Genomic DNA, 17,158 nt, shown 5'->3' with positions numbered 1-17,158 from the left:
ACGATGAACATCTGCAACTGAATGCAAGGCAACTGATCCCCATGGAGTCCAGAGCAGCCTCTATGAACCCCAAGACCTGAACTGGAGTCGGGGGAGACTTTTGCATACCTCCCACGAGCCCTTGCAAGCCAGAAAGTCACCGAGTGACCTGCAGACCCCCACGTGCTGCTCTTTCAGCTGCTGATGCCTGAAATGTGCAGACACTGCTGTCAGGATCTTGGCCAAGCCCCTCAGAGCCACCGGCAACCGGCATGACAGAAGAGCCTGCAGGTAATGATCTCAGTCCAATATATATCAAAGAGATTTCTTCTGAGATAGCTTTACAGGAGCGGGCACACTGAAGGTTGAAAGATTTGAACGGGTCTCCTTTTCAAGTGATAGAACTGTTGCTGAGAACATTTACGATCTTGAACTTCAAAGCTTTAAAATCTCTCGGGGATAAGTAGGGTGTGCGATACCCATTCTGCCTCAGCGTCAGGGAAAATCTGTTTCCTCTGTGATAGCAGAAAACTACATGTAAATCTTCCAGAGGCAGAGTAGAAGCCACTTCTTGATCATGATGCAATTAGCTGCATGGCGTCAGAGGAGCGGTACAGCTAGCCGCTGAGAACCAGGAGGGCGCAGATGCAAAGCAGGAGCCCTGGCTCTGTTGTGCCTGGAGAAACGCCGTCCCTGGGGTGAATGTGGAGCTATTAGAAAGGTCCACTGGATTTCTGATCCAGCGTCTGCGTCTCTCTGGGCACCTAGGAAGTATCTGGAAGATATAAAGCAGGGAGGAACGGTAGCTCTTCCAGTGTACGGCTGCAGTCAGCTTTGGACCATCGGTGCAGGTGAACAGCAGCCTTGGAGCCCTTGAGGAGCGCTGGAAGGAGAGGAGGCAGCGGGCACCCCCACCGCTGGCCCCAAGGATACTGCCGAAGGGGAGGATGCTCAGCACAGCTGCCTGACTGCAGTACTCATAAAGTCCCCCCCCGTCGAGCACACCAAACTCCACATTAATTCAGGTGAGCGCTGGGGGTGGCCATGCTTGGAGGATGCTGCAGGCTGGACGGTAAAGCAGGCTGCTGCCTGCAGAGCTCCTCTTTATTGCCAGACTTGGAAGGTCTGCAAGAAATGATGAAGAGCCCTGCCACAGAGACACGGCCCTGCGACCAACACCAGGGAGCACGTAGAGAAAGGACAGCTGAAATGGGGATAAATGTCCCCAGAAGTCACAGAGAGGAGCGGGCTGACAGCCGTCCCTTCAATCCGATTTCCACCTAGCTATTCGATGCGTGGCCTCCGTCTCCTTCCCGGGTCCAACTGATTGCTGTGAGCAAGTCATTTATGCATGTTAAAAATCATGTAATTTATAAAGGGTCATGACAATCTTGAAAATACTGCGGACACCAGAAAGGACAAGTATGATGGGTAGAGCACCCCAGCCAAGGAGCAACCGCTCCCCTCTGCCTCCGTCCACTTACATCTTATAACCGAGCCCTAGCAATTAAACGGTAAAAGAGCTGATTGCCACAGTCATGTTTAACCGAAGACCTTTGTCCCAGTAAAGCTACCAGCATGAATTACTGTGCTGTATTTATGAAATGCCAGCAAAGCCAAAAGATAAACCACAGCATGAAGCTAAGGAATTTTTATGGCACACGGTTCATGAAAGCTTATCTTGTAAATCTAAGATTATACACCCCACCCCCCCCCGAGAGCCTCTCTGATTTTAATTGGCAGCAACGCAATTTTTTGCTTAGGTTGTTAACTATTGCCTAAAGCAATGCAGAATAAAGCTACCTGCTCTTGACTTAGTCCTGCGACATGCACGATGCCTGCTTTGAGATGCCAACACTGACGACAAGAAACTTTCCGTAAGGGTGACCGTAATACACTCAGCTCCAATCTGTTTGCAGGACTGGAAAAAACACACAAATACACGACTACTATAATATTTAGATTTAAACGGGGGAAAAAATAAATCAGAAAAAGTGAGAAAGTTTGTTAGAAAGAAATTAAAAGCAGCAAGTGGAAGGGTAAGAAGGGGAAGTTTCCGTGGCACCTGTTAGCATATTAGGTCCTCAGGCAAAACGTACACTGTCAAGAAAGGGTTTAAGACATGGCCGTAACAAGGCGACATAATTAAAGAGTGGAGCAAATCAGGCTACAGGAGTAAAAGGAAATCCTTCAAAAAGTAAAAATTGTACCCAGGTGAGGAAAAAACAAAAACAAAAAACCCCCAAATTTTGGCAAATTAAATTTAAAGCCCTAATAAAGCATGAAAAAAAAAAAAATCCCTGAAGGAGCAACTCGTAAATTGGGCCCCCCCAAAAAAAAGATTTTCTAAAACTTTAGAAATAGGAAATCTGCCGAAGAATCTGGAAAAGTGAAAGAAGATTGAAACGCAACAGAAATATTTAAGGAATGCAAGACTGTAAAAGAAAAGGTAAATCCAACCTTTGCCGTGCCGTTTGCTAAGGAGAAATTTATGAAGGTTCCCACACCAGAACCATTTCATACACAGGATTAGTCTGAAAAATCATCTCAATAGGAGAAATGTTAGGATAAAAATCTAGAAAGACAGAAGGAAAAAAAGTAAGTAAAAGGTGGTGAAATAAGGGGAAGCCTTCTTGTGGGTTAATAACTGATCACGATTTAGGACGCCAAGGATAGAGGTAGATGGTCAGGTTTTCACACGTAGAGTTGCAGGACCCTGCCGTGGGATAAACGGGATGTATTCATAAATGTCCTGGGAAGGAGGGGAATAACGAAGGGACAAGTTTGCTGAGCCGTACAAATTTATTCAGAGTATTCAAAGCTAAAACTGAATGCAAAGAGCTTCAGAAAAGGCTCTCCTGTAACAGATGTCTCGAAACGCCGCGGCAGGTGAAATCCAAGGTCAAGAAATGCAGAGTAACGCACAGAAGATAAGACAACCATAGCCACGCGTAGTGATGGGCTCTAAAGGAGATATTGCCGCTCTGCAAAGAGTTCTTCGAGCCATTTTGGACAGTTCTCAGAAAATGTCAATTTAATGCTCATCAACAAATATAGAACGATCTACAAAAAAATAGACAATTAAGTTATTTTGGGAAAAATGCATTCTGGAAAGCAATTCAAAGAGAAGAGCAGAGGCAGCCCATTTCCTTGACTTGCTTCTGGCTTCCTCCCCCAGCAGAGGCAGCCCATTTCCTTGACTTGCTTCTGGCTTCCCCCCCCGCCCCCCCGGAGAGTGGCACGAAGGTCTGGTTTTGCAAGGCCCCCTTTTGAGTTTCAGGCTTGATTCAGCCCGGGAGCTGGAGGGATTTCTGCAGCTGTCGGCCCGCTGTGGGTAAGCGTTCCGACGCCGAGAGCGGTTTGCTGCTGGCGGGTAAAAAGGGGTCACCCATTTCCTTGACTTGCTTCTGGCTTCCCCCCCCGCCCCCCCGGAGAGTGGCACGAAGGTCTGGTTTTGCAAGGCCCCCTTTTGAGTTTCAGGCTTGATTCAGCCCGGGAGCTGGAGGGATTTCTGCAGCTGTCGGCCCGCTGTGGGTAAGCGTTCCGACGCCGAGAGCGGTTTGCTGCTGGCGGGTAAAAAGGGGTCAATCCCAGGGGCCTGGCTCCACCAGGACAGCATTCACGGTCCTGTCCGCACCGCCCACGGGTCCCCGTGCTTCTACGAAACCTCCGGCAGCAAGAAGTTGGTATTCGACCATTAAGAAGCTGGGAAGACTGCAGGGCCCTTATTTTGGATGAGTTCCACCCATGCTCCAAAATTAAAAGCTGATGCAAAAAAAAATGTATCATTATCCATCTCCGTGACAGCTTGAGTCAACCGAACTCAGCCCGGAACGAGGAACAACACTCATTCCAGGCATAAAAAATAGGAAGATCCATCAGAAAGAGAAGTGCTGTTAAAAAAGAGGCAGTAATGACATACCAGAAAGAACCCGGCTTGTATTTTTAGAAAAAGGAAAGAAAAACCCAATTAAAACAGCAATTTCCAGGAGAGGAAATCAGACTACCATACTGCGGAGAGACAAACAGCTCCTGGTGACTGCAGCGAGCGGCAACAGAAAAATCCTGACTTTGCACGCCTATTTGTTTGGGCCTGGACAAATGAAACATGAGACCTAAGATATATTTTTTTGTGTCTGTGAAAAATTGTAGCATTTTTATCCATCCTGCAATTGTGTCTTTGCACCTCACAGCATTTTGGCCGTCTCATAATTGTCCCTCCAACTCTTCCCCAGGCCATTTAGGTCCTTAGTATTTTGTTGTTGTTGTTGCCTCAGGTTACCAGGAGAGCTGACACCTAAGGTGTGGAAGAGCAATCAGGAGGAGATCATTTGGGCAGGGACTGAGGAAACAGTGATCAACTCACGTCCGCCCTGAAGAGCTCCAAGTACTGCGCACACAGAGGGGTACATGATAAAGCCGACGGGCCCACGCTTTCCTGCAAGGAGGAGAGCTTCGTGTCCAGCAAGGACAGATACCATTTGACGAAAACTTCACATCAGGTTGTGGTTGTCAGAAACACTTCTCAGCTGCACTAGTTTCTCCATCCCCGTCGTTCTCCACACCAGCGCACGTGGTCCAATAATGTCTATTATTGGAGACAAGACTGTGGTTGCAAGTACCTGCTAGGGACGCTGCCCTGGGGCTACCAGCCGACTGCCTTGCGCAGGACGGGGTCAATACAGTGGTTTGTGTGTCTTAGATTTGCACTTTCTGGTTTTCAGAGATTTTAATTGGAAGCTCGGATGCGAATGGCAAACCAAACTCGGAGTTAATTACATTTTTCTGTGCAAAAGTTGCTATTCACAACAGGAAAGAAAAAGCAAACCCAAAGAATAATACATTACCAATACCGTCAGAGACACCATCAACTTCAATATTTCAAGCTGTTCAGTTTAAATGTACTTTTGAAATAGGAAAGTCTGAAATTCCCCTGCCAAATTCTTTATAGGATCAAAGGAAAACACTTCTCCAGCGTCTGCAATTCTTTGAGGCACCTTGTCCCTGCATGCATTTCCCTGCCGCACATACCTCAGACCAGAACATTTCTCCCCAAAGAGACTGACACATCCGCATATTTGGTGTATCTGTCCTGACGGTCCCATCAAAAGGCTTAACTTGGCAGAAGTCAAAGCAGGTAAAATTTAAGGCTGAGAAGTTTACTTGATAACTGAACCGGATTTTAGATACGTTGATAAGTAGGAGGCATTTTATTACTACCCAAATCAGCTAGTTGATTTTGTTTGCACATTTCAAAGAAAAAGAAAGACGTGATAAGTTGTTAATTCAGAGTGTTTGGGACTGTATTTTTAGCTAATAATAAATCAAGTTGGTAATTATCAACATAGGTTGGATGAAACCGAGCTGTACAGCCATCAGGAATCATATCCTAATCCATTAACCAGAGCAGCTAGGAGATACTTCAAGATGAGAAAGGCAGATAAAATAAAGTACAAAAGGGACACCGAAGGAGATACTTCTTCGGAGTTTTCTCCCAGACTGATAATTTCTGGATACCTTGTTTTTGCCAGGTTCAGGTAACCAATGGCATACAACATAGTAATACGGACCATCTTTTCCACTCAAACAAGAACTGATGTTCTGTCATAATTTTAGTGTAACCAGTCCAAACCAAGCCTAATAAAGTGGTGAACGGACTCTACCTGCTCTGAAGATCACCACTGCGCAAGGTTCAAAGGACAGCAAAGGACGATGCGCCCCCCCTGCTGCTGAGCCCTAGGTGCTAGGATCTCACCCAGAGGGAGGAGGGCAGGCCGGGGGCGCGCTTGCAGGACCATCGGACTCAAAGATCTCCACTCCATATAAGTGGAAACAACCCATCTTTCCTTGCGTGCTCCCCAGCTACAGGATTCCCAAGCGAATCATCTACAACAACTTGCAGACAGGGGGGAAAAGGAGAAGGCTTGGAAATTTCCACTCTTTGGGACTACAGAGCTGCTGCAAAGGGACAGTCGGGGCAGATGCTGAGCAGCACGGACTGATTTACAGCGATGTGAGCAGAACCCAGCATCGCCTCCTCACGTACGCCGGCGTCGGGAGTATTTACGGAAAGCTACGGATGCTGCCTGGCCCCGACACAATGTGCTCTGGCACTATCTGCTGCAGACATCTCGCAGGTTCATATCAGAGGAGACGCAGCCCACGGATGTGTTTTGGGAGCAGCCTGACAGCGGTTTTCCCACCCTCCTAAGAGCCATTCCCGGCAGAGGATGAGAGGAGAGCGGAGGAGGTCCGCAAGGGCAGCGGTCCAAAGGACCGCTACCGACACCTGCCCGGTCCGTCGAGAAATCTTGCTACGAACAGGTAAAAAGAAACCCAAAATACGGTGGCTTACCATCGGTGGGCAGAAGACGACAAAGCTGATGCACTTCAGAGGAAATATGGGAAAGATCTGGGCACTTCAAGGACAACACGCGGTTCGCTGCATCCTATTGCTGGTCCTACAAGGACCACATTAACGGCTCCCAAACTTGGAGCCCCACAACGAGTCACAAACTTGGAGTCAATAACACAACAGAAGTTACCGTAGACAAGGTACTGAAAAAGCATACTGCAAAATTGAAATGGAAATTATGAGGAGCGGCTGAGGGAACTGGGGCTGTTTAGCCTGGAGAAAAGGAGGCTGAGGGGAGACCTCATCGCTCTCTACAACTACCTGAAAGGAGGTTGTAGCGAGGTGGGTTTTAGGTTTAGATTGGATGTAAGGAAAAATGTCTTTACTGAAAGAGTGGTGAAACATTGGACCAGGCTGCCCAGGGAAGTGGTGGAGTCCCCATCCCTGGAGGTATTTAAAAGACGAGTAGATGAGGCGCTTAGGGACATGGTTTAGTGGGCATGGTGGTGTTGGGTCGATGGTTGGACTCGATGATCTTAGAAGTCTTTTCCAACCTCAATGATTCTATGATTCTATGAAAAAAACACGTGACTCCATCCTGCAGACTCGGAGGTTATTGCCAGGCACGACAAGAACGGTTTAGACTGGAACCACCTCGGGTGCTTAAACTAACTAGATCAAACCCAGCCTGGCCAGCACACGCCAGCATCGTGCTGCCCAGCTGCAGCGCAGATGTAACTGGAAAGGCTTCAAACCATCAGTGTTTACTCCGGCAGTTAACTGGGAGTTTAGCATTTAAAAAAAAAAAAAAAAAGAAAAACCCCAACCAAACAACAATTTGTCTCCCTAAGAAGATTAATAGGTGCGTTTAAAGAAATCAGTCTGTAGGCTTAATGAGAAAGAAGCAGCAAAATCCTAAAAGTGAGACCTCCCACAGTTTTTCAGTCCAGCTGTACAATCAAATAATAGTTTATGTAACTAGGATTGGAACAAAATAAATTAGAAGTAATTTCATGTTTCATCAAAGGAAAAAGGACAGTTCGGAGTCAACGTGAAAAAAGATCTAGTTCAGCACTGCATTTTCTCCAAGCCTTTCATAATCTTTGTGTTATCAGCTGATTTGTTTTTGTCACAAGAGGAAGGCAAATTACCAAGTCCCTTAAGAACTTATTATACATTTCCAAATTCAACTATTCCTATTTTATAACTCATAACTTCACATATCTGTAACTGAAATGTTTTCTTTGGGAGATGAAAGAAAAAAAAAAAAACCCACGCTGTTTTTCCCAGGCTGCAATCTGTTTTCTCTGGTTTAAAAAAAAAAAAAAAAGGCGGTTAACAGCTACAACATGTCAATCTTTGAAAGTAATTCCCACACACAAATTCATCCTTTCGCAGGCATTAAATATGGCAAAATCTCTTCGTACTCCTCGCGCCTAGACTGATGAAGGAAGGACGCAAGCTACCAACAGACTCTTTCTCATACTGGGAAGCCCATGGCAGACCCAGGCGGGTCTCATGCGGGCTGGTGAGAGGGGCAGGACCCCTCCGAATCCATTTAATAGCTGAAGAAGACACATCTAACACTGACTTCACGCCCACGTACAACTTCCAAGGACAGAGCACCCTGAGAAGGAGCACCCTGAGACGATGTCAGAAGAGGTCACGTACTCCAAGCGTCTCCTAACAGAGCTCAAAATCCGTAAATAAAGCCGAATTCCAAAATAAATCCCCACATTCACAACGCGACAATCCTCAGGAGAGCACCGGTCCTGCAAAGGGACGTCCACTGGAGCCAGGCTCCGAGCTTGGCATCAGCTTCACGTCCCTCTCGGCAATTGGAGAAGCCTGTGAGCCCCCACCGCCAGGAAAGACTCAAAACAGGCTAAAAGGCAAAATTCTACTGGCAGGGAAGAAAAAAAGGAAAAAAGGTTCAAAGGCTGCTCTCAGTTATTGACATCTGGCCTCTGAAAGTCTCCCTACCCTGTAATACCTACGCAGATGACTGTGCCTCCGGCACCCGGGGCCGGAGGGAGGAGGGCACGCCAACCTCAAACAGACCGGCTGAAACACGGAATTTTGTCACATCTGCACCAGGCAACATTTTGCTCCAAGGTGATTTTTTTTTTTTTTTCCTGCGGCCTTCAGAGGAGCTGTCACGTCCTCATCTGAAAGCTATTCGGCGCGGCAAACTGCTTTGTCACGTCTGAGAAACCATGGTCCCTGGCAGGTCCCAGAGCCAAGCGAAGAATGGTTAGTCATACCTGCTCAAAGAAACTCAAAATTCAGCAACATTTCTCAAGCAGCATGGATGCATTTTCCCTTTGAGCCATACAGTATCCGCTTGCTCCAGGTTGCGTTTGTCCTGGTTTCGGCAGGGATAGAGTTAATTTCCTTCCTAGTAGCTGGTACAGTGCTGTGTTTTGGATTTAGGATGAGAACAAAGTTGATAACGCACCGATGGTTTAGTTGTTGCTAGGTAATGCTTACACTAGCCAAGGACTTTTTAGTTTTCCATGCTCTACCGACTGAGAAGGCTGGAGGTGCACAAGAAGCTGGGAGGGGGCACAGCCAAACTGACCAAAGGGACATTCCATACCATGGGACGTCATGCTCAGTACATAAACTGGGGAAAGCTGGCCGGGGGGGCCGCTGCTCGGGGACTGGCTGGGCATCGGTCGGCGGGTGGTGAGCAATTGTACTGTGCATCACTTGCTTTATGTATTATTATTATTATCATATTATTATTATCATTTTATTTCAATTATTAAACTGTTTTTATCTCAACCCACGACTTTTTCTAACTTGTGCTCTTCCAATTCTCTCCCCCATCCCACCGGGTGGGGGGGAGTGAGCGAGCGGCTGCGTGGTGCTCAGTTGCTGACTGAGGTTAAACCACGACACGTTATAACTGTCAAAAAGGGGGAAACCCTCCGAGAAGAGGGCAGGAGATGCTGCTCTTGTTGAGAGCAGCTAAGCATGCTCAGGCAGCAGAGGTTCAGGTGGCTGCAGGTGGGACAGGCCGAGAGTCACAGGCAGGAGATGGCAGCCTGCACCTCACATGGGGGTTCACAAGCTGCAGGACATCCCGGGCAGAAGTCACAGCACGGCACTGAAGCCTGCTCACAGAGAATGAGAAAACACTGAGAAACACAGGGGTGGCCTCGACAGTCTTCAGGGAGGAGAGGAAGAGCTTCTCATGGGTCAGAGGAGCCTGTGCAGAGCTTGCTGCAACTCGGGAAGTCACTGCGTAACCGCGATGCAGTGAGAAGGCTTCGCGTCCATACCCTTCCTTACCTCCTGTACCACCTGCCGCCTGGCTGTGAACACGGAGGAGAGGGGGATGGAGGACAAGGGTAGGACCATCACATCATCTCCAAAGGCTCAGCTTCGAGTCCTGACCCACGTGCCAAGGGCTGCCCCCGCTGCGTCCCAGCCATGCAACATGCCCCATCATTTGGCTGCAGAACCAGAAATGGGTGAACATCCCAGTCACCATCGCTCCCCGCTGCGAACCTGGCCGGCCAGGATGGCCCAAGTCCAACTCTTCAAACACACCTGGGCTTGAAGGTGTCGCTATCCCTCAGGAAAACACATGGAAGTTAAGGCACAGCTGCACGTCTCAAACACGTGGACTGCCGCAGGCAAATCAATGCTGCATTTTGGCTTTGCAAAGTAGAGTATCTCATTTAAGATCTTAGTCGTTACCTTGTTAGTGGGACTATACGACGGGGTCTCTAATGGTGTCTACCAGTGGGTAACGGCCCAGAGGTCTCCTCCAGTCCTGTGCTCCTACCTTTGCCCACCAGGACCTTACGCACCCTGTTACAGTCACTTGGCTCTTGGACAACTGAGCCCGTCATCACCAAGCACTAATGGTCTCCGAGTGGAGATGTTCATCTCGGTTGCTCCGGGGTAAAGGCGTAAAGGCTCTTCCTAACGTCAGGAAGCGAGAGGAGGATAAGGGCAGGCTGCTGAGGCGACCTGTAAGCAATGGGGTTTCAAGAAGGACCGCTGCCACAGGAGACACTAAGGACAGCGACAGGAGAAAGGTCTGGGGACAGACTGGGCAGGAGAGGGTTGGCTTTTTTTGTTGTAGCTCTTCTTAGAAGATGCCTAATACGCTTTACCGCATTAAATATACACGCATTTTTCTTCTATAGACAATGACCTAGAAACACAACTAAGTCATTTTTGACAAAAGAGAATGCACCAAACTATTTAATCACATCTTCATGGGGAATAAAGCAATATGAACGGCTCATCTGCCGTACATCACAGAAACTATAGTTTTGGGCTGAGGGAGACTGTATATTTTAGGAGGTGAAGCTTTTATTTAAGCTTTGTGTGATCATATATCCCATCGCACCCTCCGGTAAACTGCTGCTACACTTATTTATGCTCACTGTTCATATACATTTCGTTGCCGTTTGGCTAGGTCGGACCTCTAAACTCCAGATTTTGGTTTGCCTTTGTCAGCCATCGTGACGATCTCTACCACCCAGTGCCAGGAGTCAGGCTGGATGTCATACCATCACTTCTCATCTCAAATCAAACCATGACACTTTTAAAAAAAAGAGAAAACGAAACAAAATAAAAATTGCATTCAGACGCGGCTTTTCTTGACTTGGTTGATGCTTGTTCCTCTGCCTCCGAGGAGCTCAGCGTGGGCAGGGAGCTGCTGTCTCCTGCCCCATCAACCCACCGTCCCCAGTCTGTTAACGGGGCCGGGGTCTATCTTCGATATCAAACACACATTAGTAAGATATAAAAAGGCCAAGAGTCAGCGAGATACCATCACCAGTATACTTAAGTCATCTTTGACATTAAATATGAGCAGAGTACGGGAGAGGAGCCCCTCAGGAACACGCCTTCCAGCCTCGCTGTAAAGCACAGGCCAGTGTTAATAGGATGCAATGATACTGCTCCCTCTTGCAGGCTCCTAAATAGCTCGTCTGAGGTGCTGGGTGTTCTCAGCGAGGAGCCAGCTCACTGTATTTATAAAAACTTTTCAGCATCAGTGACATGAAAAGCAGTCCTGCATGCCCAGTGATGACTGACAGGCTGCACAGCAGCGCTTCGGGGTCACGCCGAAGCTCAGCACCTCCAGGCACTAAAAAAGACCAAAAAAACTGTTCATAAGAACAGTCGTGGCCATGGATTGATGTAAAAATAACAAATCTGTCATTCAAAGAGACGTTTGAAAACACATGAACGGCTCAACAGCGACGATCTCAATCTCAAGAAAATACGTGCAACACTCATAACGGTTTACGATGTGTGGGACCGGGATGACCATCAGCACTTGCTGTCACTCACCAGCCGAAAAAAAACCCGAGCAGCACCCAGGAGCAGCGGCGCTCATCAGCGAAGGCAACGTGATAATCTTATTTCCGCATTTAGTGAACAACCGGAACGCCATTGCCGTGGAGCCCGTTTCACCCTACCGAGCTACCTGGTTTTTGGAAATGCCGTTTGTACCCTGACTGCCTCTCACGTCCTTCTGAAGGCGCACCTCACGCGCTAGGAAACGAGTCTGATACTGCAACAGGATTACCAGAAAAGCACCCTCGGCCGATGGTGGGCCACAGCGCCAGCCCCAGCCGGGGAATCAGTGGGGAGGGCTGCACAGGGAGGCAGGGCCTGCGGCAGGCAGGCTGTATTTTTCTGGCAGGTAGCTGTCCAGATGCTCATCGGGTATCGCCCAAACCAGCATCAACCGCAGGAATACGCCACGGCACTGAACACCTGTTTGCACTGAATTGGAAACATGACGGGAAGCACATCAAATACGTGCTCAATTCGCACAGCAGAGAAAAGCAGCAGCTTTATTCAGGTGCGTCGGAGAAGCAGAAGCCAGCCCACCGCGCCGCTCAGCCCGACCCGCAGCGTGGAGGGACCCACCGGTCCCAACGGATGCGGTCACTCGAGCTGCGGCCCCGCTCCTGAACATCAGCAGGAGAGGCTGACCCCCAGTCCTCGGGATTTTGGGGCACAGAAAGCGGCCCTGCCACAGCTGCAAACTGCGCAAGAAGGAGCCAGAGAGTCCTCCAACTTTTCAACCAGCACGAGCCAACAGAGCGAAGGAAATCAACCCTTCCAAATTCTTCCACGTTCTTCTTTCTGAGCAGAAGCGGATGGCCCAGGTACATCCAGGAGCCCCTCGCGCAGCAAAAGCGAAGGGTAAAGAGGCATGCCTTCAGCACGACATCCAGGTTGGTTTCAGCAGCGAGAAACCCCAACCTGTGAAGCAGATTGCAAATCTGTGTAGTTGTTTTGGAAATAAAGGCATTAATATTTGATGCCAAACATTGTGAATATTGATGAGCACGTTCGCAGAAGAGGTTTTGGAGTTACTCAAGCACCCAGAATTGTGCCATCTAAATTCAGTGGCCTAATGGCTGCTGTCAGAGCTATCAGAAGTATGTAAAACACCGCTCGCTAAAGGGAAGGCGTGTTGCAGCTGGCACCGCCTGCCCATCACGGGAGAGGAAGACGAATTGAAGCCCAGTGGGATATTTAACACAGCAAATATTTTGACTTGATCTGTCAAGTAAGCCATTTTGTACTCCTCCTTCTACCTTTTATTTTGCTCACATAAGGTTTATGAGCTTGAAACGTTGCGCATCTGTTCTTCCCCTCCTCACCTAAACCCAGCCTCAGCTCCTTCCTCACCCTCCAAATCTCTTATACCAAATAAACTAATACTTACTAAGCGCGGGTGCATGGCAGGCTTTTCCAGAGTGCCAGTCCGCAGCTCAGCAACAGGCCCGGGAAAAGCTATTTTAATATTTGAGGAAAAGGTTTTCCAGCGATGCCTCCGATGGCAACGTCTCTGCACGGTCCTGCTCAGGGCTCAGGCTCTCTGGGGACAGCAGCGCACAGAAACAAGCACGGAGCTGGCTCTCCAGACAAGCGCGAGCCCTGTCCATGGCCTGGTTTTCCATCTCACGGTCTCGTTTTATTTCTAGCGGAGTCATATGAAAATGGACATTGACTGCTCGTTCCTGCAAGCTTGTGAGAAGTGCCCATTTAAAAAGAAATGGGCAAACTTGATTTTTTTTTTTTTTTAAATTACTTTTATATATATACTTATTACCTAGGGTACTAACGGCAAGAAAACAAGCCCATACCCAGCAAATGCAAGTGAGCTACCAAAAGGGCAGAATGGAGCAGCCGGACCGCACTAACGTTTTTTCCAAACTCGAGCTATTTTCTCCAATTTGGAGGAGTGCTCCTTTCAGTCCTGTTTCTACTATACCTACTATACCCGATTTTTTTACTTCAAGCTCCACCGCCTGCCAAACAAGTTGATGCTAAATGTATAGCAGGGTAAACAGGATCGACGCCTGACTTGCCGTTTCAAGCCAAGCGAAGGCTTCGGGGGAGTGCTCGCAGCACGCACCGACTATACCCGATTTTTTTTACTTCAAGCTCCACCGCCTGCCAAACAAGTTGATGCTAAATGTATAGCAGGGTAAACAGGATCGACGCCTGACTTGCCGTTTCAAGCCAAGCGAAGGCTTCGGGGGAGTGCTCGCAGCACGCACCGGAGTTGCTACCACTCAGCGCCGGAAACCTCCCTTCTTGGTCGCTTCAAGACCTTCAACTCGCAGCAAGCCTACCTGGAGACTTGAGAAATTCCAGGGTATTCAGTAAAGCGGCTTCTTTATCATGGAAAGCAAAGCTCTGCCGTGGGAGAAAGCTTCCTTCCGACCTTGAAGCCCAGCAGCCAGCCCGGCTGTTTGCAAACACGCATCTCCCAGGCTCCGGAGGAACAGCGATGCTAAAAGCACCGCTGCTCCCACCAATGGCCCGGGTATTTGTAGCCAGTCCTCAACGCTTCCCAGGAGACCGACCCTCTTCCCCTCTCCTGTCCTTCAGCCTTAGCTTACGCATCCTGGCGTCAAAAAAAGTCTTTTACGAGCTCCACAGCTGAGCAGCAGACAGACCGAAAACCTGAATGAATTGGGCATAAATCGGGCACAGACAAATATGATCAGAAGCAGCAATAAAGTCTCTCTTCAGGATACCAGGAAAACCAGGCACCTAAAGCGCTGTGCCCCAAGCTACGTTTCTGAACTTGGGATCATCCCTACTCTGCCATCCAACCCCTTTCCATCAATCCATCAAGCTGCACCGCAAAATGAGCTTGTCCCTTCTGTTTAGGGGGTCTCTTTGGAGGAGCAGACCGGGACCCCGCTGCCAGGCAGCTGGAAAGTTTTCAGTCCGAATGCATCCGCAACCAATTTGTGTTCCTTTGATCCTACGGGTTAATAACGCTCCATCTTTTCATCTCCTCTCAGGCAACGGAGGCTCCGTTTGTCCAGGCAGACTAACAGCAACCCTTCCCTCCCCCCCTCCTCTGATTCAGCATCACCTTGCCCGAGTACCAGAGCTGGGCGCAACCCTCCTAGGTGAGATTTTAGCAGCGCCTTGCACGAGGGTAAGGTCTTCCCATCTGCGCTGAAAAGCCCTCGCCTGATGCAATCCTGCACCGCGTTTGCCTTTTTCAGAGCTGCACCCCGCTGGCAGAGCCTAACGATCTCGCAGCCGAGCACCGCACGCATCTTCCCTTCATCCTCCGGCACCTTCGCTCCCCGGCTCCGCCGCGCCGCACCCAAAGCACGCAAGCAGAAAATCAAAGTTTATAAATATTGGTAGATGTTGCAACCCGGTGAGAAGACGTCACTTCTGTAGGACGTTTTCTACTCTCTGAAGTCTCTCCATAGCGTACGCACAGTTTCTTGAAAACAATTATTATGAATTTAAACACCAGACCCCGAAATCCAGTGTACCACATATAAGGTGATCAGACTATTTCCTTGTAAAACACAAAGCAAGTTGCGAAAAATTACACAGAAAAGTAACGGTACTACGGTTTTCACTGGCTTGCGTACAGATCTAGGCTACCTAATTCAGAGAAAAAAAATAATTGCCTGGATATTGAGAGACATTCACTTTCCTTTCCCTTGTCACTTGGGATTTCTGGAGCGGCACTTTTTGCAGTGCACACCCGCCGCTCGGTCAGCACGAGCCGTGCTTTGCTAAACCTTTTACGATATCTGGTCTATCGTTTGTGCCCACTCCCGCATCTCACAAAGACGACTTTCTTCTCGAGGCCTGTTTTTTTCCTTCATTTCCACTTTGTTACCTTGAATTAAAATCCCACAGCATTATCTCAGCTCCCCACAACCCTCCCACACTCAGTTTTTAAACACCGGTACAAGATCAACATCTTCCCCAGCCCACCGCCGCCCCCCCCCCCCCCCCCCCCGCCGCTCCGCAGCAGCCTTCACTGCCAGCCCACAGGGCCCACCTCTTTAATTGCGTTAATTAATTGCAAGGGAGGGAAGCTCCTCGGCAGCAGCTCCCCAGGAGGGGCAGGAGCGTCAGCTCAGCATGCGAGGGCTCGGGCACGGCCAGCAAAACCGCCCTGGTGTTTCTGGCCGGAGAGGAGCGAGGATGGCCAGCGCTGCAGGACTGTGCTCCCCCACCTCGCCAGCCCCGTGTGCTCCGGGACCCCCAAAGCCCCCAGGACCCCCCAGCCCCGGTACCCAAGAGCAAACGCAGACCCCGGGCAGCAACGAGGGAGCCCCGTGGCAGCGCCAAAAATGGACAGAGACGGCAGATGTGCACGGCTCCCTCAGCTGATCTTGTTACGCCGGCCTAAATAGCCATGGGGGTATTTAATTTTAAATTGTTACGAGCAGCCTATGAACAAGTTCTCCCTGGCAGAGTCCGAAGCAGAGGGGTCGGTGACTCTTTAGCAAGGGGAACTGGAAAAACATAAAGGAAAATGGGTGCGATTTCGCTCAGAGGTGTTTTTTTCACGCTCCCTGTGTCAAAGCTAACAGAGATTTTACAAAGAAAAGCCTGCTCGCAGCTCGGCCACCCTGTAGGATCCCTAAATCCCGTCTGGACGTTAAGGTGCAGCCTGCAAGCAGTGATTGCTGCCCCCCGGCTGGGAGCGAGAGGAAAGCACCGCCGGGCGGGACGGGTTTGGTTCAGCCTCCCGCTTGCATTTTTCCCCTTTGAAGTAACGCGACCGGCAACACAAGCAGAGCTCACTGCCCCACGGGCGAGGCGGAGAGCCCGAAACGCTGCCGCCTCGGCCAGGCGCCGTAGGCAAACTGCCCACCGAGTCCCCCCGCGTCCCTCTGTGCAACTTTCTGCGCCTCACGTTTATTTTTCCAGATAGGATGATATTTTAGGATCGGCTTTTTTTTAAAGGAATATCTCCAATCCCACGCCCGCTTCCGAAGCATCTCCCTCCCGGCCGGCGCTGCCTGGCAGACCCTGTTCGGGGTGCTCGCATGCCCCGGCGCTGTCAGCCACGTGCCGCCGGGCACCGTCCCCCCACCCTGACCAGACCCCCCAGCCTGGGCTCCCCATCCCCAAACCACATCCCTCCCTCTTCCTAACCCAGCTCCCCCCGCAGCCGCCCCGGCCCTCGCTGCTGGACCTCTGCCTACCGGGCAGCACCCCCCTTTCTCCTGCCCCCCAAAACACTGCACTCCTCACCAAGGGGGCACGCCGTCCCTCTCCCACACCCAGCCCCAAACTGCACCCTCGCCTTCCCCCAGCACCCACGGGTGTCCCCGAGGTGCCAGCTCCCCTGGGGCTGCACCCTCCAGCAGTGACCTGCCTTGGGTGCCTCTGTCTTCTCCCTAAGCCCCATCCACCTCCCTTGCCTGCCCACACCCCCTGCCTTCTCCCTGCCTGCCTGCCTGCACCCCACACGGCTGCGCCCTGGTCTCCCATCGGTTTGCACTCCTTGCACACCCCTCTCTCACCCCGCCTGCCTGCATTTGCCTGCACGCA

This window comes from Aptenodytes forsteri, unplaced genomic scaffold (genome assembly GCF_000699145.1).
Source record: "Aptenodytes forsteri isolate BGI_AS27 unplaced genomic scaffold, ASM69914v1 Scaffold156, whole genome shotgun sequence".
In the NCBI taxonomy this organism is placed as follows: domain Eukaryota; kingdom Metazoa; phylum Chordata; class Aves; order Sphenisciformes; family Spheniscidae; genus Aptenodytes; species Aptenodytes forsteri.
Note: the sequence above shows the minus strand (reverse complement) of the source record.